Source organism: Triticum dicoccoides, chromosome 4A (assembly GCF_002162155.2).
Source record: "Triticum dicoccoides isolate Atlit2015 ecotype Zavitan chromosome 4A, WEW_v2.0, whole genome shotgun sequence".
Lineage (NCBI taxonomy): Eukaryota > Viridiplantae > Streptophyta > Magnoliopsida > Poales > Poaceae > Triticum > Triticum dicoccoides.
This window is the reverse complement of record NC_041386.1, coordinates 121,759,208-121,783,382: the sequence shown is the minus strand read 5'-3', so window position 1 is coordinate 121,783,382 and position 24,175 is coordinate 121,759,208.

Here is a 24,175-nt window from a genome sequence, read left to right as displayed (position 1 = left end):
TCGATCCGGGCCGCTTCATCCAACAATACCGCCGAACCAAAGTATGACATGCTGGTAAGCAGTATGACTTGTATCGCCCACAACTCACTTGTGTTTTACTCGTGCATATAACATCTACGCATAAACCTGGCTCGGATGCCACTGTTGGATAACATAGTAATTTCAAAAAAAACCTACACACACGCAACATCATGGTGATGCATAGCAACGAGAGGGGAGAGTCGTCCACGTACCCTCGTAGACCGTTAAGCGGAAGCGTTATGACAATGCAGTTGATGTAGTCGTACGTCTTCACGATCGACCAATCCTCAGTACCGAACGTACGACACCTCCGTGTTCAGCACACGTTCAGCTCGATGACGTCTCGCGAACTCACGATCCAGTAGAGCTCGAGGGAGAGTTTCGTTAGCATGGCGGCGTGGTGATGATGTTGATGAAGCTACCGTCGTAGGGCTTTGCCTAAGCACCACTACAGTATGACCGAGGTGGATTATGGTGGAGGGGGGCACCGCACACGGCTGGGAGAGATCAATGATCAACTTATGTGTTCTAGGTTGCCCCCCTGTCCCCGTATATAAAGTAGCAAGGGGGAAGACCGTTCGGCCCTCCTAGGGCGCGCCAGGAGGAGTCCTCCTCCTAGTAGGAGTAGGACTCTCCTTTCCTACTCCTACTAGGAGGAGGAAAGGAAGGGGGAAGGGGAGAAGGAAGGAGAGGGAGAAAAGGAGGAAAGGGGGCCGGCCCCCTAATCCAATTCGGTTTGGGCTAGGGTGGCCGCGCGCCCTGCCTCCTCTCTTCCACTACTTGTCCCATGAGGCCCAATACTTCTTCCCCGTATTCCCGTAACTCCCCGGTACTCCAAAAAATACCCGAATCACTCGGAACCTTTCCGATATCCGAATATAGTCGTCCAATATATTGATCTTTACGTCTCGGCCATTTCGAGACTCCCCGTCATGTCCTCGATCTCATCCGGGACTCCAAACTACCTTCGGTACATCAAATCACATAAACTCATAATACCGATTGTCATAGAACTTTAAGCGTGCGGACCCTACGGGTTCGAGAACTATGTAGACATGACCAAGACACGTCTCCGGTCAATAACCAATGGCGGAACCTAGATGCTCATATTGGTTCCTACATATTCTATGAAGATCTTTATCGGTCAAACCGCATAACAACATATGTTGTTCCCTTTGTCATCGGTATGTTACTTGCCCGAGATTCAATCGTCGGTATCTCAATACCTAGCTCAATCTCGTTACTGGCAAGTCTCTTTACTCGTTCTGTAATGCATCATCCCGCAACTAGCTCATTAGTTGCATTGCTTGCAAGGCTTATAGTGATGTGCATTACCGAGAGGGCCCAGAGATACCTCTCCGACAATCGGAGTGACAAATCCTGTTCTTGATCTATGCCAACTCAACAAGTACCATCGGAGACGCCTGTAGAGCACCTTTATAATCACACAGTTACGTTGTGACGTTTGGTAGCACACAAAGTGTTCCTCCAGTAAGATCATCGTGCTAAGCTAACGGAATGGGTCAAGTCAATCACATCATTCTCTAATGATGTGATCCCGTTAATCAAATGACAACTCGTGTCTATGGCTAGGAAACTTTACCATCTTTGATTCAACGAGCTAGTCAAGTAGAGGCATACTAGTGACACTCTGTTTGTCTATGTATTCACACATGTACTAAGATTCCGGTTAATATAATTCTAGCATTAATAATAAACATTTATCATGATATAAGGAAATAAATAATAACTTTATTATTGCCTTTAGGGTATATTTCCTTCATGAGCATCATCTCTCACTGGTCAAATGAATTATTTGGTACTTCATGGGCACCCTTGACCACAACTTGCAGCTAACACCGTCTGCCACCGACTCCCTCATCGCCCACACCAACACCAACTAGGATGGCTACCCCAACATTCGTCGCCCTAGTTCTAGCTACTTTGTTTACCTTAGGGAGAATCTTGTGTCTTGGTGTTCCAAACACCAACACGTCGTTTCTCGCTCTAGTGATGAAGTCGCAAACCAAGTCGTCGCCAATGTTGTTGTCGAAGATAGTTGTCTTCGGCAGGTCCTGTCAAAACTGCAACGTCCACTACGTCAAGCTATTATCGTGTTCTCCGACATTGTCAATGTGGTCCTACATATCCATGCACCCGGTTCAACATCAACAAATCCAACACATCGATATTGACCTGCACTTCATTTGTGACCGAGTCGCTCTTTAGGAGATTAGAGTGTTCCATGTGTCGTCATCTCAATATTTCATGGACATCTTCACCAAGGGGTTGTCGTCCCTGAGGGAGTCCTGGATTAGGGGGTCTCCGGATAGCCGGACTATCTCCATTTGCCGGACTGTTGGACTATGAAGATACAAGATTGAAGACTTCGTCTCATGTCCGGATGGGACTCTACTTGGCGTGGAAGGCAAGCTAGGCAATACGTATATGGATATCTCCTCCTTTGTAACCGACCTTGTGTAACCCTAACCCTCTCCGGTGTGTATATAAACCAAAGGGTTTTAGTCCGTAGGACAATAACCACAACATACAATCATACCATAGGCTAGCTTCTAGGGTTTAGCCTCTTTGATCTCGTGGTAGATCTACTCTTGTAACACCCATATCATCAATATTAATCAAGCAGGACGTAGGGTTTTACCTCCATCAAGAGGGCCCGAACCTGGGTAAAACTTCGTGTCCCTTGCCTCCTGTTACCATCCGGCCTAGATGCACAGTTCGGGACCCCCTACCCGAGATCCGCCGGTTTTGACACCGACATTGGTGCTTTCATTGAGAGTTCCGCTGTGTTGTCGCCACCAGGAAGGATGTCTTGTCCCATCTTTAAAGACGGCACTATCGCTGAGGGAGCTCTGGCTATCGGCCAAACTCTCCGACTAGGTGGTTTTTTTATGACCGCCTGTTCGGCCGCTGCACCGACGATGACTTCTCGGGTCATCGAAAGCAATCTTCATGTCAACTCGGAACTTGCCGAGCAGTTAGATCCAATGGAGCTCTCTTCCCTGAACGAGCTCTTGGATCGCATCGCCGCCCTGGGAGTCACTACAGACTATGATCAGATTGGGCCTAAACCCGATCTGAGAGAAATTAACTCTCCCCAGGTCACCCATCACGTTGCAGTGGTGGAAGAACAATGTGGCAACCCTTCATCCATCTTAAGGACTACCTACGTCCGGATTCCCGATCCCTCCAAGCCGGATACCCGCGGAGGGGAGGATGTCACTCAAAGTCTGAACCCAGAATCAGGCAGCTGGCTAGATGTACCGAAAAACATCCAAGAATCCAAACTTTCAAGCTCGGAAACTCCTTGGCCACTGAGCCTCAGATTGGGTGGGGATTCGGATTCAATTCCACCCACCCACCCAAACATACGCGATCTGTCCCAAATTAGGCAAGAGCCCAAAGAAACAGTATTGCATGGACAAGGGAATCCTCAACGCCGTAAGTCGTCGCGAAATTACACGCTTTGCCGACTTGGTGTCCATAGTATGAAAGTGCTGTGTGATGGAAAGCACCTGGAAAACCGAAATAAAATTTTGGGATAATCCGGCCCTGAATACAAACCCAGTCCGAAATAAAAGGGTGCATTATCACAATACACCTAGGTTAACTACCAAAAAGCAAAAGCCCTCTACGGGGCAAGGAACCGTACTAGAGGGATGGCTCAACGGACCCTGCAAAATTCATAGTACAGCGGATGCGATACCAACGCACAGCCTTAGAGCATGCTGGATACTTCGGCAGGTGGCCAAAAGTGGTGAGGATCTACTCCTCCCAAAAACCACAGAGCACCACCCCGAGGACAACAATACGGTCTTAACGGTCTTTGAGACCTTCGCGTCAAATAATAGACGGAAGCGAACACTCTGCAGCATGTCTGAAATCTGCCACATAGCAGAAATAAATCCTTGGAGCGACACGGCTATTACCTTCAATGCCAGTGACGAACCTAAATTCCGAACAGCCCGAGTACCAGCCGCACTGGTCCTTAGTCCAATCGTGGACGGCTTTCGACTCACCAAGGTACTCATGGACGGCGGCAGCGGGTTAAACCTCATCTATGAGGAAACTCTTCAAAAGATGGAAATAGGCCGGAGCCGCATTAAGCAAAGCAGCACAACCTTTAGAGGAATCATCCCCTGTCGGGAAGCACGCTGCATTGGAAAATCACACTAGACGTGGTATTCAGCACGCTGGATAATTACAGGTCTGAAGAAATTACATTCCAAGTGGCCCCGTTCAGCAGCAGATACCACGCTCTATTAGGGCGGGAGGCATTTACAATCTTCCAAGCCATACCCCATTACGGGTACATGAAGCTCAAAATGCCCAGGCCCAACGGAATCATCACTCTTGTTAGTGATCCGGACATAGCACTCCGCGCCGAAAATAAGACAGCCGCACTGGCCCTTGAGGCACTATCCGAAGCCCTAGCGGCCGAAGAACTAACTGCGGCTGCGCTCCACGGTGAACAGGGATGACGTGATACTCGATAAAAGATCCAAGTCCACCTCCTTTAAGCCGGCGGACGAAATAGTCAAATTCCAAGTCCATCCAACGGACCCTACAAAAACAGCTTCCATCGGGCACAATTAAACCCTGATGTCGACGCTGCACTGCGAGAGTTCCTACGCGAGAACTGGGACATTTTTGCCTGGCACCCTTCAGACATGACAGGAATCCCATGCAGGCTGGCTGAACACAGCCTAAATATCCTAAAAGGATTCAAGCCAGTCAAGCAGGCTCTTCGACGTTTCTCCGAGCCTAAAAGACAAGCCATGGGAGAGGAACTAGCCAAGCTATTGGAGGCCGGATTCATCAGAGACATAAAACATCCGGACTGGCTAGCAAACCTAGTGATGGTACCAAAGAAGGACAAATCCTGGCGCTTGTGCATCGATTTTAAGGACCTTAACAAGGCCTGCCCAAAGGATCCCTTCCCCCTCCCCCGCATCGATCAAATCATCGATGCTACCGCAGGACAAGATTCATTGTGTTTCCTCGACGCATACTCCGGCTACCATCAAATCAAAATGGCAAAGCCAGACCAAGCCGCAATGGCATTCATCACACCATACAGCCCATTCTGCTTCAACACAATGCCCTTCGGGCTAAAAAACGCCGGTGCAACATACCAGCGCATGATTCAGACATGCCTGGCAAACCAGATCGGCAAAACAGTGGAGGCATACGTGGATGACATGGTCGTTAAAACCAAGCATGTCGAAACTCTAGTAGACGACTTGAGGCTCACATTCGACAACCTCCGAACATATGACATCAAGCTCAATCCGGAAAAATGCGTTTTCGGCGTACCAGCAGGAAAGATCCTGGGATTCATTGTCTCCAGTAGAGGTATTGAAGCTAATCCGGCCAAAATCCGAGCGTTGTCACAGTTGGCTACCCCAACAGACCTCAAACAAATACAAAAATTAACTGGATGTGTGGCGGCTCTAAGCCGCTTTATCTCCCACTTGGGAGAAAAGGCATTACCCCTTTATCGCCTCCTCCGGCGCACCGAACACTTCGAGTGGACGGACGCTGCCACGGCCGGACTCAACAAAATAAAAGCCATATTGGCAACAAACCCAGTCCTGGCCGCGCCAAACATTGGCGAACCAATGCTATTATACATTGCGGCAACTCATCAAGTACTAAGCGCAGTGCTTGTCGTAGAGTGAGAAATGCATGGACACAAATTTCCCCTTCAAAAGTCAGTTTACTACGTGTTCAATGTCCTTACTCCATGCAAATCACGGTACCCGCATTATCAAAAGATAGCGTACGCGGTATTTATGGCATCCCGGAAGTTGCGACACTACTTTCAAGAGTGTTCGATAACGGTAGCCTCGGAAGTACCACTTAACGATATTATAAACAACCGCGACGCAACGGGCCAGATTGCCAAATGGGCCATTGAGCTCCTCCCGTTTGACATAACTTACAAGCCATGGTGAGCTATTAAATCGCAAGTTTTGGCTGACTTCGTCGCTGAATGGACGAAAGCCGAACTCCCTAAAGAGTACGACACATATTCAAACTGGATCATGCACTTCGACGGCTCCAAAATGTTGGCTGGTCTAGGGGCTGGCGTCGTTTTGACGTCCCCAACAGGCGACACCGTTTAATACGTATTGCAGATAATGTATACAGACTCCAACAACGCAGCCGAATATGAGGCCCTTCTACATGGTCTCCGGATGGCAGTATCCATGGGCATTCAACGCCTAGAGGTGCGCGGGGATTCAAACCTCGCGATATCCCAAATAAATGGAGACTTTGATGCCAAGGATCCAAAAATGGCCGCTTATCGCAATGCCGTCCTAAAAATGTCAGCTCAGTTCGAGTGGCTCGAATTTCACCATGTGGCTCGGGAAAACAATCAGGCAGCGGATATCCTCGCCCGCATTGGCGCAAAACGCGACGCGGTCCCTCCCAACATTTTTCTGGAAAGGCTTTTCAAGCCATCTGTAGCATGGGAAGGGGACACCGGTAACAACAGTCCGGACCCGGCAAAAATACCCGATACCGAACTCTCTGACACAATCGGAGGCTCCGCCATCGAAATAACACAATCAGCCCACGAAATAATGGCCATTACTGCCCCATGGACAGAACCATTCCTGGCCTACCTAAGTAGAAAAGAACTTCCAGAGGACCAAAATGAGGCACGCTGCATAGTGCGGCGATCCAAAGCTTACAGGGTCCACGAGGGAGAATTGTACAAAAAAAGCGCTACCGGAGTCCTTCAAAGGTGCATCTCCGAAGAGGAAGGGCGGAATCTTTTGGCAGAAATTCACGCCGGACTCAGCGGTCATCACGCCGCAGCCCGGGCTCTTGTAAGCAAGGCCTTCCGCACAGGATTTTATTGGCCAATGGCCCGGGCAGATGCACATGACTTGGTCCAACGTTGCACCGGTTGCCAGCTCTTTGCAAATCAAAGCCACATGCCACCCACCGCCCTCCAAACGATCCCCATTACATGGTCCTTCGCGGTCTGGGGGCTTGACATGGTTGGACCCCTTAAAGGGGGAACCCACAAGAAAAAATACTTATTGGTCATGGTGGATAAATTCACCAAATGGATAGAGGCTAAACCGGTAAAAACAGCCGAGGCCGGACCGGTGATAGATTTCATATCCGGGGTTGTACACCATTACGGCGTCCCCCACAGCATCGTCACTGATAACGGCACGAACTTCACGGACGACGAGGTAAAACTCTGGTGCAACAAAATGGGCATCAAGCTTGATTACGCTTCAGTCTATCACCCACAAACCAACGGTCAAGTTGAACGAGCAAATGGTCTTATAATGAGCGGCATTAAACCCCGATTAGTGCGCTCCTTAACAGAGTCTGATATGCACTGGGTAGAGGAGCTCTACTCCGTACTCTGGGGACTGCGGACCACGCCGAATCGTAGTACCGGATATACACCATTTTTTATGGTGTACGTCGCAGAGGCAGTCCTGCCCTGTGACATAATTCATGACTCACCTCGAGTGCGCATGTACGAAGAAAGAGAAGCCGAGCTCGATCGGCGGGACGGTCTGGACACATTGGAGGAAGAGCGCGACGTAGCCAAAGCCCGTTCCACATTTTATCAACAACAGGCTCGCAGATACCAAAGCAGAGAAGTACGGGCCAAAACTTATAACATTAGCGAACTAGTTCTACGGCTGCGGGATAAGAAAAAGAACAAGCTCGAGCCCAAATGGGAAGGTCTCTTCATTATCGACCAAGTTCTGACCGGTGGAGCGTACTGATTGCGGGATGCATCGACCAGTCGACTCGAGCCAAACCCATGGAACGCAGCCAGGCTCCGAAGATTCTACGCCTAGCTCCGGACTTTATGTTAGTCCCCTCCCTTCGTCCATTTTCTGCATATGCATCATTTGTCTTGTTTCCCTTTCTTTATTTTTATCTCCCTAGGCCTTCAAGGGTCACCTTGTGCCTCACTCATACATCACGAGATGCGCTAGCCACACTCTTCATACCTGGGGGCTTCTCTCACAGAAGCTTAAATTATTTACCTGGGCCCCACGCCCAACACATGTGTTATACTTCCGCATGTACCTTTTTTCACCATTATATGCATCGATATGACTTAAGTTTTGGACAAGCTGGGTTGCCTGGCTCTTGTATTTATGCCCTACGCTCCCGTTAATTCGGCTAGGGCATAAGGGGAGCACCTCTGCGATTGTTACCGCCGGGTCAACCGGACGTGTACCTCAGACTGGGTGAAGCCGAAAGCTAGCGTTCTTAAGAGAATATTCGGTCGGTGAACAAAAGATGACTTTTATCTATTATCCATATCTGCCCCCAGACGTTTTCATTGTGCTTCATGCCGCAGTCCGGACATGCACTTTAGGGCATGCCTACCCAGGGAAAGGAACCCTTAACAGAACTATTCTCTCTGGAAGATGTTTCTTACTACCCATGTAATATAACATAACTAGTTGGGCACTTGTCTGATAAAGCACTAATGACCCCTACGCCTGGTCTCCACACATGCCCCGGTTCTTATATAACCGAGAAGGTATTCGGATACACTCCGGACTGTCAGGTCCCGAGGTTGAAGCGAAAAGGTCCGCCACGACAAACGATCTACAATCCGGCTAGAAGGCATCATATATGTCACTTTAAAATTACATAGTCAATTTGACTGGTTGAATTCCTCTTCAATGCCATCCAATAGGATGTCTAGTCTACAGTCCTGTTGGGAATACTTTGCGGCCAATTCTACTTGGCGGTACACTAAATTCACAGGGATCTCCTTGCCATCAGGCCCCACAGGTCCGACTTCGGCCATGTGGTTCGGGTCAGCCTTCGTGTACCGTGTCTTCACCATTGCCCAAGCTTCCCTGGCGCCCTGACGGCAGGCCGATATCTTCCATAATCGGAAGCGCCACCGTGCTCCCTTCATCTTTTCTGCAAGCTCTCCAAGGCCTTCGGGCATGGAGACGGACGGCCACAAGGCCTGGACAACGCCTTGCATCACCTGCCGAACTCGTTCGTGCAACTGTGCGAGCTCGGGAAGAAGATCACCCATTGAACTAGGCATCTCCTCGGCAGGACGACCTGTTAGCATACCTACAGACATAACTCTATCAGCCAGCTTCCTCGCCGAACTCTTTTTCAAAGTTCGTTCAAGCACTTACTAAATATGTCGCGTCGAAGCCGCTGATTCTCCTTAACAGAGTCCGACAGTTGGGCGCGAACATTTTTTAGTTCCACGCCCAGCTTGGTGTTGGCATTTTGGAGATCATTCTTCTCCTGCCTCACCCTTGTAAGAACGCTCTCACCAGCCTTCAGCTGGCATATGAGCTGTTGCTTATCCGGATTCACTCCAGCGTCATCTGCAATTTTATCGTCAGATCTGCATATAAAGCCGCACTCCAATATGATACTTATCATTTGACGGATATGTTACCAGAGGGGTTCTCTTTGGGCTCCCTTGCTGCGGCTAGTGCGGCCTGAAGTTGGGCTTTGCACTCTTCCAGCTCCTGGGACAGTTGAGTATTCTTTTCTGTAAGAACCTACATAACAAATGATCCTTAAATCAGTTATCCTAACTGTTTCAAGTCTCAGGGGCTACTGATATATATAATCATCAAATTTTCTCACCCGTATGTCTTTTACATACTGCTCCGTGGCTCTAGCTAGACCATTTTGAGTGGCACGGAGGTGTGCATCTCCCGATTTGAAGGCATCCAATGCCTCTTGGGAGAAACAAGCGTCACGAAGAACAGTCCGGCGACGCCTGTGGTTCATGGCACTTTCCACCTCGGAATGGGTGGCAGACAGTCTATCCGTATCCTCTGTCGGAGGAGCACCCGGCGCACGCCTTGTACTCGTTCCCACCTCTGAGTCCGGCCTTGGAGCCTGGCTTGTGGAGGCGCGATTGGTAGCCTCTCCGGGTATAGTCCGGCGAGCGCTCTTTTTCCTGAAAAGAAGGCATGGGCGTTAATACGCCTCTGTAAATAATGTCTTGCAATAAAGACGGTGTGCCATACCGCTGCGCCGGTGCCTCAATCCGGACTGCGGATCTTTTCAGCGTGCCTGGCCTAGAGGCCCCTTGTTGGCTAGTTGCCACAGGCTCGGCCCTCTGCCCCGAGGACCTCCCCTGCAAAACACGGCTGTTATATGGCAATAAAAAAAGATCACAAGGACGGATCCCTTTTTAAGTGCTGGGACTTCGGTCTCAGTCACCTGTGAGGCTGGAACTAGCCCAGGGTAATCGGCCGTAATGGCCACCAAGGTATTGTTATTACTCCCTTGGTAAAATACCCCGCCGATCAGCTCCACGGATATGTCCGGATCCTCCTGGGAGGCCGGGTCAAGGGATCGTCCAGGGTCCTCGGGCTGTGGGGGAGGGTTGTTTATCTCCTTTACTGCCTGGCGCAGCTCCTGCGATGAAATCGCTAGAATGAATACTTAAACTACGGGAATACGAAATGGATGGGCGAGAAAAAGTCTCCGCTTACCCAGCTCGGAGGATTGTACATAGAGAATCCACCCTGCGGGTTGACACGGAGGAATTCCTCCTCTTCTCCCTTGTACAAAGTGGACAAGATCTTTATTAGATCTGCAGCCGATCCCGGCCCTTTGCGGCCGTCGCGGGTGGCGTCATCCTCCCCGTTGAAACCCCACATGGGGTGGCCTCTATACTGGAGCGGCTGCACCCCTCGCATAATGCATATAGCCATGACCTCGATCATGTTCAATCCGGATCGAGCTAAAGAACTTATCCGGCTCATCAGATAAAGAATATCCCTGTCGTCTTCCTCCAGGGAGCTCCGTGGACGCCAGCTCCGGTGCTTCTTCAAAGGGGCGTTCTCGAACTCAGGAAGGCCGATCCGAATAGGGTCCGGAAGGGGGACATCTTCTATATAAAACCATTCTGAAGGCCAGTCTTCTGACGTCTTCTTCGGGGTCCCGGACAGGTATCTGGTCCCGGCAATATGCCACACTTCGGCTCCGCCCACTTGATATATTGATCCCTTCTTAGAATGGGGCACAAGGCAGGACAACTTCTTCCATAGAGCGAAATGAGCCTCATAGCCCAGAAATAACTCGCAAAGGGCTATGAATCCCGCGATATGCAGCAGGGAGGCAGGCGTAAGGTTGTGCAGCTGGAGGCCATAGAACTCCAGAAACCCCCGGAGAAACGGATGGATTGGGAATCCGAGCCCTCTTACCAGATAAGGGACAAGGCATACCCGCTCTCCCTTGGAGGGATTGGGAAGGCTCTCCGCTTGCTCTCCGCCATTGTAGGTGGCAAGCCCGGCTCGAACCGGGACCAGGTACGCAGGGGGAAGAAATCCCTTGGACTGAAGCATCACCAATTTGCTGTGTGGGATGGAACATCTCTCCCAATCTCCAGGCTTGGAACTAGGGGTGCGAGAGGAGGAGCTGCATCGACCGGCCATGGTGGAATGGATCTCTGTCGGGTACGCTCCGATGAAGACTCGGCAAGGGAGGATGATGTGATTTGGATCTGAATCCTCGTCTTTTTAAATAGGCGGCTCATTTACATAGCTAGGGGGGTAAATGTGAAAACACCCTGGCTCTTCACATTCGCTCAACACGTGGAAAGTGGCCATTATTGGGCGTAGAAGCCAAGGAGTACAAACCGTCACAAGGAACCGGACATTATTTTGACAAGTACACAGAATTTGGAGAGGAACCCGCCTTGCAATGCCAAAGATAATACTGCGTGCCGGACTCGTCGTCATTGAAGCCTGGTTCAGGGGCTACTGACGGAGTCTTGGATTAGGGGGTCTCCGGATAGCCGGACTATCTCCATTGGCCAGACTGTTGGACTATGAAGAAACAAGATTGAAGACTTCGTCTCGTGTTCGGATGGGACTCTACTTGGCGTGGAAGGCAAGCTACGCAATACGTATATGGATATATCCTCCTTTGTAACCGACCTTGTGTAATCCTAACCCTCTCCAATGTCTAGATAAACCGAAGGGTTTTAGTCCGTAGGACAACAACCACAACATACAATCATACCATAGGCTAGCTTCTAGGGTTTAGCCTCTCTGATCTCGTGGTAGATCTACTCTTGTAACACCCATATCATCAATATTAATCAAGCAGGACGTAGGGTTTTACCTCCATCAAGAGGGCCCGAACCTGGGTAAAACTTCGTGTCCCTTGCATCCTGTTACCATCCGGCCTAGACGCACAGTTCGGGGCCCCCTACCCGAGATCCGCCGGTTTTGACACCGACAGTCCCCTTTGTTCTTGTACTTTCAATCCAGCCTCAACGTCCACAAAACTCTGATGTTTTTGCAAGGGAGTGTCAGGCAAATAAAATATTCTTGGTATTTTGTTATCCCTTTCCATATTTAGCGCCTACTGTAATTAGCTAAATCAGGTCATTATGGTTAGGATTGTAATTATGATGTTTTTCAAATCACCTATATATATCATACTCCCTTCATTCCTTTATGTAAGGTGTAATATTTTTAGCATGGTAACCAAGACACATAATTATAGACAATTTATGCTGAAATTATCCTTGTCTAATTTGTGGATTAGCGGCAAGTAAATCCTTTAGGCTAGGAAAGGAAGAGATACACGCAATCGGGAGAGAGATAATTTCCTTTTTTCTCTATATAAGAAAATATACTTTTCCTTTTTCTGAAGGGCCTAGATCGGAACGAGGAATTAGAACCAATACAACATACTTTTGATTTTTTATCAAAAAACAAATACACCTTATATAAAGGAACGGATGGAGTATATCAGGAAGGTCCCAAATTGTGGCCTACTTTTTTGCAGGGTGGGGGTGCGGGGAGGAATTTTCTATTGATCAATTGAAAGCACAAGTGCTCCCTGGGTGATTTTGATAATTAATGACAACATATCTCTTGTTGGACTAATAGTTTTACCTAGTATGTTTCAGACAAGTTCAACAAATTAAGTGGCATGGACTAAAGGATGTGGAACCCCTTCAAGATGCTAAGGACAAAGGATTGGCTCAAGCTTCAAGATCAAGACTCTACATTTTATATTTCAGTGATCCAAGATCACGTTGAGTCTATAGGAAAAGCCAATACTATCAAGGAGGGATGAGGTGTTGCTTAATGGCTTGCTTGCTCAAAGTGCTTAGTGATATGCTCCAAAACCCTCAACTACCTTCCCACATCCACATATGACCTAAACCAAAAGTCAAACTCGGCCCCACCGATTCTTTCTATCCGGAGCCACCGAGTTCAGTTGACATAGCCACTGCCAAAACCCTAATCAATTCGGTCTCACCGATGGGATCTCAGTCTCACCGAGATGGGCTTGCAAACTCTCTGTTACCTACTGCAATATTTTCGGTCCCACCGAGATATGCAATCGGCCCCACCGAGTTTGCTTGGCCAACTCTCTGTTTCACTTATTACCCAAATCGGTCCCACCGAGTTTGAGTAATCGGTCAAATCGAGTTTTGGATTTACCCTAACTCTATCACATCAGTCCCACCGAGTTGATCTAGTCGGTCCCACCGAAAGCCCTAACGGTCACTAGGTTTGCTAAATCGGTCCGACCGAGTTTTTCAATTCGGTCTCACCGAGATTGGTAAATTGTGTGTAACGGTTACATTTTGTGTGGAGGCTATATATACCCCTCCACCCACTCTTCATTCGTGGAGAGAGCCATCAGAACATACCTACACTTCCAATACACATTTTCTGAGAAAGAACCACCTACTCATGTGTTGAGGCCAAGATATTCCATTCCTACCATATGAATCTTGATCTCTAGCCTTCCCCAAGTTGCTTTCCACTCAAATCTTCTTTCCACCAAATCCAAATCTTGTGAGAGAGAGTTGAGTGTTGGGGAGACTATCATTTGAAGCACAAGAGCAAGGAGTTCATCATCAACACACCATTTGTTATTTCTTGGAGAGCGGTGTCTCCTAGATTGGCTAGGTGTCACTTGGGAGCCTTCGACAAAGATTGTGGAGTTGAACCAAGGAGTTTGTAAGGGCAAGGAGATCGCCTACTTCGTGAAGATCTACCGCTAGTGAGGCAAGTCCTTCGTGGGCGATGGCCATGATGGGATAGACAAGGTTGCTTCGTCGTGGACCCTTCATGGGTGGAGCCCTCCATGGACTCGCGCAACCGTTACCCTCCGTGGGTTGAAGTCTCCATCAACGTGGATGTACGATAGCACCACCTATCGGAACCACGAAAAAACATCTGTGTCTCCAATTGCGTTTGAATTCTCCAAACCCTTCCCTTTACATTCTTGCAAGTTGCATGCTTTACTTTCCGCTGCTCATATACTCTTTGCATGCTTGCTTGATATGTATTGTGTTTGTTAAACTTGTGCCTAAATTCCACTTTAACTTAAGAAAAATTGAAAATTGCAACTTTTGGTACTTAGTGTCTAATCACCCCCCTCTAGACACCTCTTCTCGATCCTTTCAATTGGTATCATAGCCTTGGTTTCCATTGCCTTGGTTTAAACACCATTGGAGGAAGATGGATGAGTCTACTTTGGGGAGTCTTAGACATAGAGTGCCTATTCTTGATGGAAAATATTTTCATGAGTGGAAAAATGAAATGCTTGAGTTTTCAATGAATATCACTTGAACAAGTATATTGCTAGCTCTTGTGCACCTAATGTTGATCCCATGCATCCTACCCTTGATGAGTCCATTGACATGATTCGCAATCTTAGAACTATTAATCTTATCACTAGAGGCTTGCCTAGAAACTTAATTGGATGTTTGACTACTCTTAAGTGCGCCTACACCATATGGAAATTTCTTGAGGAACTCTTTCCAAATTATTCCTTGAAAGATCTAGATGAAATCCTCCATAAGTCTGTTGCCTTGATTAAGATGAGTTCCAATGATCCCAAATTTGGTGACTGCTTATTTGAGCTTACTAATCTTATGAGTGCCAAAGGAGATGTTGGAATCATTAGCAATATCATTTCCAGAGCTATTAGAATTCATAAAGATAACTATAGAAATGATCATTTATCTAATGAATTACCCTCTCTAGGAATTGATCAATCACAAGATGATGTTGAACATGGATACTCTGATGAGGATGAGGATGATAGTGACTATGATCTCGATGATGCGATGAGACACTTTGGTCTTATGGCAAATCTTCACGGCTACATGGCTGGAGGAAAGGAATGGGTCCTTGATAGTGGATGTACTGATCATATGACCAGAGATAAAGACATGTTCCGTGAGCTTGCTGAAAACAACGGCCCTCGAAAGTATGTCACTTTTGGTGATAATTTAAAGGGTAAGGTGGTTGGCCTTGGTAAGGTGGCCATCTCACATGATAGCTCCATACAAAATGTCATGCTCGTTGAATCTCTTGGCTACAACTTACTTTCAGTATCTAGACTTGCTGATTTCGGTTTCAATGTCCTATTTACTGAAGTAGACTGCCAAGTGTTTCGTAGAGATAATCATAAAATGTTCTTTACTGGTGTACGTAGAGGATATCTTTACATTGTTGATTTCACTAAAAAGGCTCAACCTAAAACTTGCTTAATTGCTAAATCTTCTAAAGGCTGGTTGTGGCATAGAAGGCTAGGCCATGTGGGCATGCGAAACCTAGACAAACTCATTAAAGGAAATCATATCCTTGGCATTAACGATGTCATATTTGAGAAGGATAGACTTTGTAGTGCTTGTCAAGCAGGGAAACAAGTTGGAGGAAGTCATCGCGCTAAGAACATCATGACCACAAGAAGACCACTCGAGCTACTTCACATGGATCTCTTTGGTCCAAACGCCTACAAGAGTCTCGGTGGTAACTCATTTGGTCTAGTCATAGTTGATGATTTTTCAAGATTTACGTGGGTGTTCTTTCTTGATGACAAATCGCAGGTCCAAAAGATCTTCAAAAACTTTGCTAGGAAGGCGCAAAATCAGTTTGATGTGAAGATCAAGAAGGTTCGGAGCGACAATGGAACGGAGTTCAAGAACGCAAATGTAGATACCTTTCTTGATGAAGAAGGTATCGCACACGAGTTCTCGGCTACGTACACACCTCAGCAAAATGGAGTTGTTGAGAGGAAGAACCGGACTCTTATCGAGATGGCAAGAACGATGCTTGATGAGTACAAGACGCCAAAACACTTTTGGGCGGAAGCGGTTGAGACAGCTTGTCATGCAAAAAATCGCTTGTATCTTCACAAGCTACTCGGCAAGACGGCATACGAGCTCCTCACCGGTAACAAACCCCAAGTTGGATACTTTCGAGTATTCGGCTCAAAGTGCTACATTCTTGATAAGCATCGTCGTTCTAAATTTTCTCCTAAGTCTCATGAAGGTTTCCTACTTGGTTATGTCTCAAACTCTCACACATACCGGGTCTACAACAATTTCACCTGAAAGGTTGAAGAAACAGTAGATGTGAAGTTTGATGAATCTAACGGCTCGCAAGTAGAGCAATTGCTAATTGATGTAGGAGACAAAGATCCCTCGGAAGCAATCCAAGACTTGTCTATCGGCAAGATTCGTCCAATGGAGGTGAAGGAGAGTACCTCGTCCGTCCAAGTGGAAGCTTCTACCTCACGGCAAGGTGAACGAAGAGTTGATACGGAAGCATCCACGAGTGGGACATACCAAGATGAAGAAAACGAGGAAGTGCACCAAGACGAACGTCAGCAACCTCCTTCTCCACCACGACAAGAGAACGACAACGCTAACAATGAAGAAGGCCAAGAAGAAGAACAAGATGAAGAAGATGTTCAACAAAGACCCAAGAAAAAGCTTTCACGAGTTCTAGCAAGAATTTCTAAAGATCATCCCATGGAGCAAATCTACAATGATATCCAAACTGGGAGAATCACTCGCTCAAAAACTCGTTTAGCTAACATTTGTGAACACTGTTCATTCATCTCTCGCATTGAACCTATGAAGGTTGAAGAAGCGTTGGAAGATCCGGATTGGATAAACACTATGCATGAAGAGCTACACAACTTTGAGAGAAATCAAGTGTGGACATTGGTTAAAAAGCCCGACAACAACCACAACATCATTGGTACCAAATGGGTGTTTCGCAACAAGCAAGATGAAGATGGACAAGTGGTTCACAACAAAGCATGTCTCGTCGCCCAAGGCTACACACAAGTCGAAGGTATGGACTATGGTGAGACATATGCTCCCGTTGCTAGACTTGAGTCCATCCGCATCTTACTTGCTTATGCTAATCACCATGATATCACCTTGTACCAAATGGACATTAAAAGTGCTTTTCTAAATGGTGAAATAGAGGAGGAAGTTTATGTTAAGCAACCTCCCGGATTTGTCAACCCTAAGAAACCTAATCATGTTTACAAACTTCACAAAGCCCTTTATGGTCTTAAACAAGATCCTAGAGCATGGTATAAATGCTTGACCAAGTTCCTTATTGAAAAAGGCTTTGAAATTGGAAAAATAGATTCTACTCTTTTTACTAAAAGGGTTAATGGAGAACTATTTGTATGCCAAATTTATGTCGATGATATTATATTTGGATCAACTAACCCTCATTTTAGTGAAAAGTTTGGGAAGCTAATGTCGGAGAAGTTTGAGATGTCTATGATGAGTGAACTCAAATTCTTTCTTGGTTTGCAAATTAAGCAAACTAAGGAAGGCACCTTTGTCTCTCAAACGAAGTACACCAAGGACTTATTCAAGAAGTTCAATATGCAAGAATGCAAAGGTATGACTACACCCATGCCTACTAGTGGACATCTTGATTTGACCAAAGATGGTGAACCGGTTGATCAAAAGGTTTATCGCTCTATGATTGGTTCATTATTATATCTATGTGCTTCGCGTCCCGATATCATGCTAAGTGTGTGCATGTGTGCACGATATCAAGCTGCTCCTAAGGAATGTCATCTTAAGGCCGTGAAGAGGATAGTGAGATACTTAATACATACACCAAATTTTGGCATTTGGTATCCAAAGAGGGCTTCCTTTGATCTTGTTGGCTACTCCGACTCGGACTATGCCGGTGACAAGGTTGATAGAAAGTCCACTTCGGGTACTTGTCAATTCCTTGGTAGATCTCTTGTGTCTTGGTCTTCCAAGAAACAAAACTCGGTATCCTTATCCACCGCCGAAGCGGAATACATTGCCGCTGGTTCATCTTGTGCTCAATTACTTTGGATGACCCAAACTCTTAAAGATTATGGGATATATGTGAAACATGTTCCATTACTTTGTGACAATGAAAGTGTTATCAAGATTTCTCACAATCCCGTGTAACACTCTCGAACTAAGCATATTGAAGTTCGTCATCATTTCATTCGAGATCATGTTGCTAAGGGTGACATAAACCTTAAGCATGTTCGCACTGATAAGCAATTAGCGGATATATTCACAAAACCACTTGATGAGAAAGTGTTTTGCAGGTTAAGAGGTGAATTGAACATCATTGATGCTTCAAACTTGGAGTAGGAACTCCATTGGATACATGCAAGACTTGAGCTTACGACTAATCTCTTGATATTTCTCCTATGATGATTATCTTATGTCTTGAAAATTTGCATCTTGCATGTTATCTAACCCTTGTAGGTACTTGGATGAATCTAATTCTATGAGATTGCAACTCACTCACATCTTGAGCAATCTCTACATCACCAAGTCTCTACACAATGGTGGTTGATGACAAGGAAGCACGAAACCTCTCAAACATATCCTTTGACAAATTCTATGCTTAGTTTCATGATTGTCATGTTGGATACACAAGTGCTCTTCCTTGCGAAAACTAACCCATGTAGGTAGATGAACTCAAAGTCCAAAGGGTGCTCCCAACTCTTGATGGGCTACATCAACCTTGAGCAACTCACACAAGTTCAACTACATGATCAAGATCACCACCGCCACCCAAGGTATGTTATTCCATCTTAGAGTAGCTTTACTCCAAGTCATGAGTCAAAGCAACTTGACAAGATGTGAATACATCAAGATACTTAAATGAAAAATGGTAACCCCATTTTGAGCTTAAACGATGAGTACGACCTATGGTCAAGTGATCTCACATGACTCCTAAGTCAATGTACTCTAACATAGGTGACTTTGTCACCGCCCAACTCTAGATGAAGTTCTCTTGTGTTCTTTTCCGTGCTCTCGCATTTGTCTCATGCATATTTGTTTCCCCTTTCAAAAAAACTTCATCTAGATCTTTTAGTTTCTTTCCTTTGCTTTTTGTTCTGCACTTTCTGCATCCAATTCATTGCAAATCTTCGTGAGATCTTACTTATCTAGTGAGCTGAGGTGACAAGTGTTTTCTCTGCGTTGAACTCGGTCTCACCAGTTTGATACTTTCGGTCCAACCGAATGCTCTCGGTACAACCGAACCATACAACTCGGTGTCACCGGTTTCACTACAGGAAAAACATTTTGCCATTTATTCCTGCTTTGTTCTTATCCAGCTCCACTCAATGAATCTTGTCCTCTGCAAGCGTCACATTTACCTTAATGCTTTGTACTATGATTCAAGGACCGAACCCATTCACAACAAATTCCAGAAGACCCTTCTTGGAAATTGATGTCAAAGGGGGAGAGAGATCACATCAAAGCTTAATCATATCTCTAGGGGGAGGGAATACTCCAGGAAAGAGCAATCTTCGAGGATCCCAGATGCTTGATGTTCAAGAGGAGAGATGCCACATGTCTTCTTGGGGGAAAGACATGTTCATATGTGCTTATTTGTATTAGCTCTGTTTTTCTGTTCCCTATCTTCTCCCAGTATCCCATGCTAGATTCAGGGGGAGCAAGACATCCAAGGGAAAGAAAACTTCTTAAATTCATTGCATATCTTTCTCTTTGGGGACATGTCAATATCTATCGTGGTACTCTATACTCACTCTACATGTCATCCTAGTCTTGGTACTCTTGTGGTTTCTTTTGTTTGCTCTAGCTAGTGGGTGCATCTGTGTTATCTAACCTTGTTTACGTAGGCTCATCCCATCCTAGCCAACTGAAGACCACAAGGTAAGTATATGCATCATAGTCATGTGTATGAGAAATTATTGCTGATGTACATACTGTTTGCAAGAAGGACTCATGGGCATGAAGGTACATTTCCCATATTCATATCTTTTGCCCTGATGCATATAGCCAAGATACATGTAACACATTGCCTACTCTGTCATGGTTATGCTCTCACATGCTTCTATATTCCATATTCACATGATTGCATACATCTAGGGGGAGCCTATGCTTGTTACATGTCTTTCCAAATCTTTACTTGCTATTCTCTATATCATTATCTAAAGCTTTGATGTATGTTGCCATCAATTACCAAAAAGGGGGAGATTGAAAGCACAAGTGCTCCCTAGGTGATTTTGATAATTAATGACAACATATCTCTTGTTGGACTAATACTTTTAACTAGTATGTTTTAGGCAAGTTCAACAAATTAAGTGGCATGGACTAAAGGATGTGGAACCCCTTCAAGATGCTAAGGACAAAGGATTGGCTCAAGCTTCAAGATCAAGACTCTACATTTTATATTTTAGTGATCCAAGATCACATTGAGTCTATAGGAAAAGCCAATACTATCAAGGAGGGATGAGGTATTGCTTAATGGCTTGCTTGCTCAAAGTTCTTAGTGATATGCTCCAAAACCCTCAACTACCTTCCCACATCCACATATGACCTAAACCAAAAGTCAAACTCGGCCCCACCGATTCTTTCTATCCGGAGCCACCGAGTTCAGTTGACATAGCCACTGCCAAAACCCTAATCAATTCTGTCTCACCGATGGGATCTTGGTCTCACCGAGATGGGCTTGCAAACTCTTTGTTACCTACTGCAATATTTTTGGTCCCACCGAGATATGCAATCGGCCCCACCGAGTTTGCTTGGACAACTCTCTATTTCACTTATTATCCAAATCGGTCCCACCGAGTTTGAGTAATCGGTCAAACCGAGTTTTGGATTTACCCTAACTCTAGCACATCGGTCCCACCGAGTTGATCCAGTCGGTCCCACCGAAAACCCTAACGGCCACTAGGTTTGCTAAATCGGTCCGGCTGAGTTTTTCAATCCGGTCTCACCGAGATTGGTAAATTGTGTGTAACGGTTAGATTTTGTGTGGAGGCTATATATACCCCTCCACCCACTCTTCATTCGTGGAGAGAGCCATCAGAACATACCTACACTTCCTACACATTTTCTGAGAAAGAACCACCTACTCATGTGTTGAGGCCAAGATATTCCATTCCTACCATATGAATCTTGATCTCTAGCCTTCCCCAAGTTGCTTTCCACTCAAATCTTCTTTCCACCAAATCCAAATCCTGTGAGAGAGAGTTGAGTGTTGGGGAGACTATCATTTGAAGCACAAGAGCAAGGAGTTCATCATCAACACACCATTTGTTACTTCTTGGAGAGTGGTGTCTCCTAGATTGGCTAGGTGAGGGAGTCCTGGATTACTGAGGGAGTCCTGGATTAGGGGGTGTTCGGATAGCCGAACTATACCTTCAGTCTGACTCCTGGACTATGAAGATACAAGATTGAAGACTCCGTCCCGTGTCCGGAGGGGACTTTCCTTGGCATGGAAGGCAAGCTTGGCGATACGGATGTTCAGATCTCCTACCACTGTAACCGACTCTATGTAACCCTAACCCTCTTCGGTGTCTATATAAACCGGAGGGTTTTAGTCCGTAGGACAACATACACATCAACAATCATACTATAGGCTAGCTTCTAGGGTTTAGCCTCTCTGATCTCGTGGTAGATCTACTCTTGTACTACCCATATCATCAATATTAATCAAGCAGGACGTAGGGTTTTACCTCCATCGAGAGGGCCCAAACCTGGGTAAAACTTCGTGTCACTTGCCTCCTGTTACCATCCGGCCTAGACGCACAGTTCGGGACCCCCTACCCGAGATCCGCCGGTTTTGACACCAACATTGATGCTTTCATTGAGAGTTCCTCTATGTCGTCGCCATCAGGAAGGATGCCTCGCCCCGTCTTTAAAGACGACACTGTTGCTAAGGGAGCTTTGGCTGTCGGCCAAACCCTCCGGCTAGGTGGTTTTCTTATGACCACCTGTTCGGCTTCTGCGCCGACGATGACCTCTCGAGCCATCGAAAACTATCTTCATGTCAACTCGGAACTTGCCGAGCAGTTAGATCCAATAGAGCTTTCCTCCATAAACGAGCTCTTGGATCGCTTCGCCGCCCTGGGAGTCACTACGTATTACGACCAGATTGGGCTTAAAACCGATCTGAGAGAGATTAACTCTCCCCAAGCCACCCATCACGTTGCCGTGGTAGAGGGACAGTGCGGCGACCCTTCATCTATCTTAAGGACTCACTATGTCCGGATTCCTGATCCCTCCAAGCCGGATGTCCGTGGAGGGGAGGATATCACTCAAGACCTGAACCTAGAATCAGGCGACGGACTGGATTCATTGGACGACATCCAGGAATCCAAATTATCGAGTTCGGAAATTCCTCGGCCTCTGAGCCTCACAAGGGGTAAGGCTTCGGATTTAATTCCACCCACCCACCCGAACATTAGAGATCTATCCCAAATCAGGCAAGAGCCCAAAGAAACAGTACATCATTACTGGGCCAGATTCCTCCTGGTTATGAACAGGATAAAGGGCTGCTGCGAGGAAGATGCAATTTCATTCTTCTGCAATAATTACACGGACAAGGGAATACTCAACGCCATAAGTCGCCGTGATATTACACGCTTCGCTGACTTAGCGTCCATAGTATGAAAGTACTGTGCGATGGAAAGCGCCCGGAAAACTGAAACAAAATTTTGGGACAATCCGGCCCTCAAGGCAAGCCCAGTCCGAAATAAAAGGGTGCATCATCGCCAGACACCCGGGTCAAACACCAAAAGGCAAAAACCCTCTACAGGGCATGAAACCGTACTGGAAGGATGGCTTAATGGACCCTGTAAAATTCATAGTACAGAGGACGCCACACCAACTCATAGCCTTAGAGCATGTTGGATACTCCGGCAGGTGGCCAAAATTGGCAAAAACCTCCTAATTCCGGAGGCCACAAAAAGCCACCCCAGAGACACCAATACGGTATTAACAGTCTTCGAGGCCTTCGCATCAAATAATATGCGAAAAAGGACACTCCGCAGCCTTTCCGAAATCTACCAAGTAGCAACAATAAACCCATGGAGTGACACGGCCATTACCTTTAACGCCAGTGATGAACCTAAATTCCGAACAGCCCGAGCACCAGCTGCATTGGTCCTCAGTCCAATAGTGGACGGCTTTCGTCTTACCAAGGTACTCATGGACGGCGGCATCGGATTGAACCTCATCTATGAGGAAACCCTTCAAAAAATGGATATAGACTGGAACCGCATCATGCGAAGCAGCACAACCTTTAGAGGAATAATCCCCAGTTGGGAAGCGCGCTGTACAGGAAAAATCACACTAGATGTGGTGTTCGGCACGCCGGACAATTATAGGTCCGAAGAGGTCACGTTCCATGTGGCCCCGTTCAGCAGCGGTTATCACACTTTGCTAGGGCGGGAAGCATTTACAATCTTCCAAGCAATACCCCATTATGGGTACATGAAGCTCAAGATGCCCGGGCCTAACGGGATCATCACTCTCGCTAGTGATCCGGGCATAGCACTCCGCGCCGAAAACAAGACAGCCGCACTGGCCCTCGAGGCACTATCCGAAGCCCTAGCGGCTGAGGAGCTGACTGCGCTGTGCTATAGGGTGAATAGGGACGAGGTGGTACTCGACAAAAGATCCAAATCCACCTCCTTTAAACCAGCGGACGAAATAGTCAAATTCCAAGTCCATACAACGGACCCCAATAAAATAGCTTCCATCGGGGCACAGTTAAACCCTGATGTCGACACCGCATTGCGAGAGTTCCTACGAGAGAACTGTGACATTTTCGCCTGGCACCCTTCAGACATGCCAGGAATCCCACGCAGGCTGGCCAAGCACAGCTTAAATATCCAAACAGGATTCAAACCTATCAAACAGGCTCTCCGGCGTTTTTCCGAACCTAAGAGACAGGCTATGGGAGAGGAGCTAGCAAAGCTATTAGAGGCTGGATTCATCAGAGATATAAAACATCCGGACTGGCTAGCAAACCTGGTGATGGTACCAAAGAAGGACAAATCCTGGCGCCTGTGTGTTGATTTTAAAGAC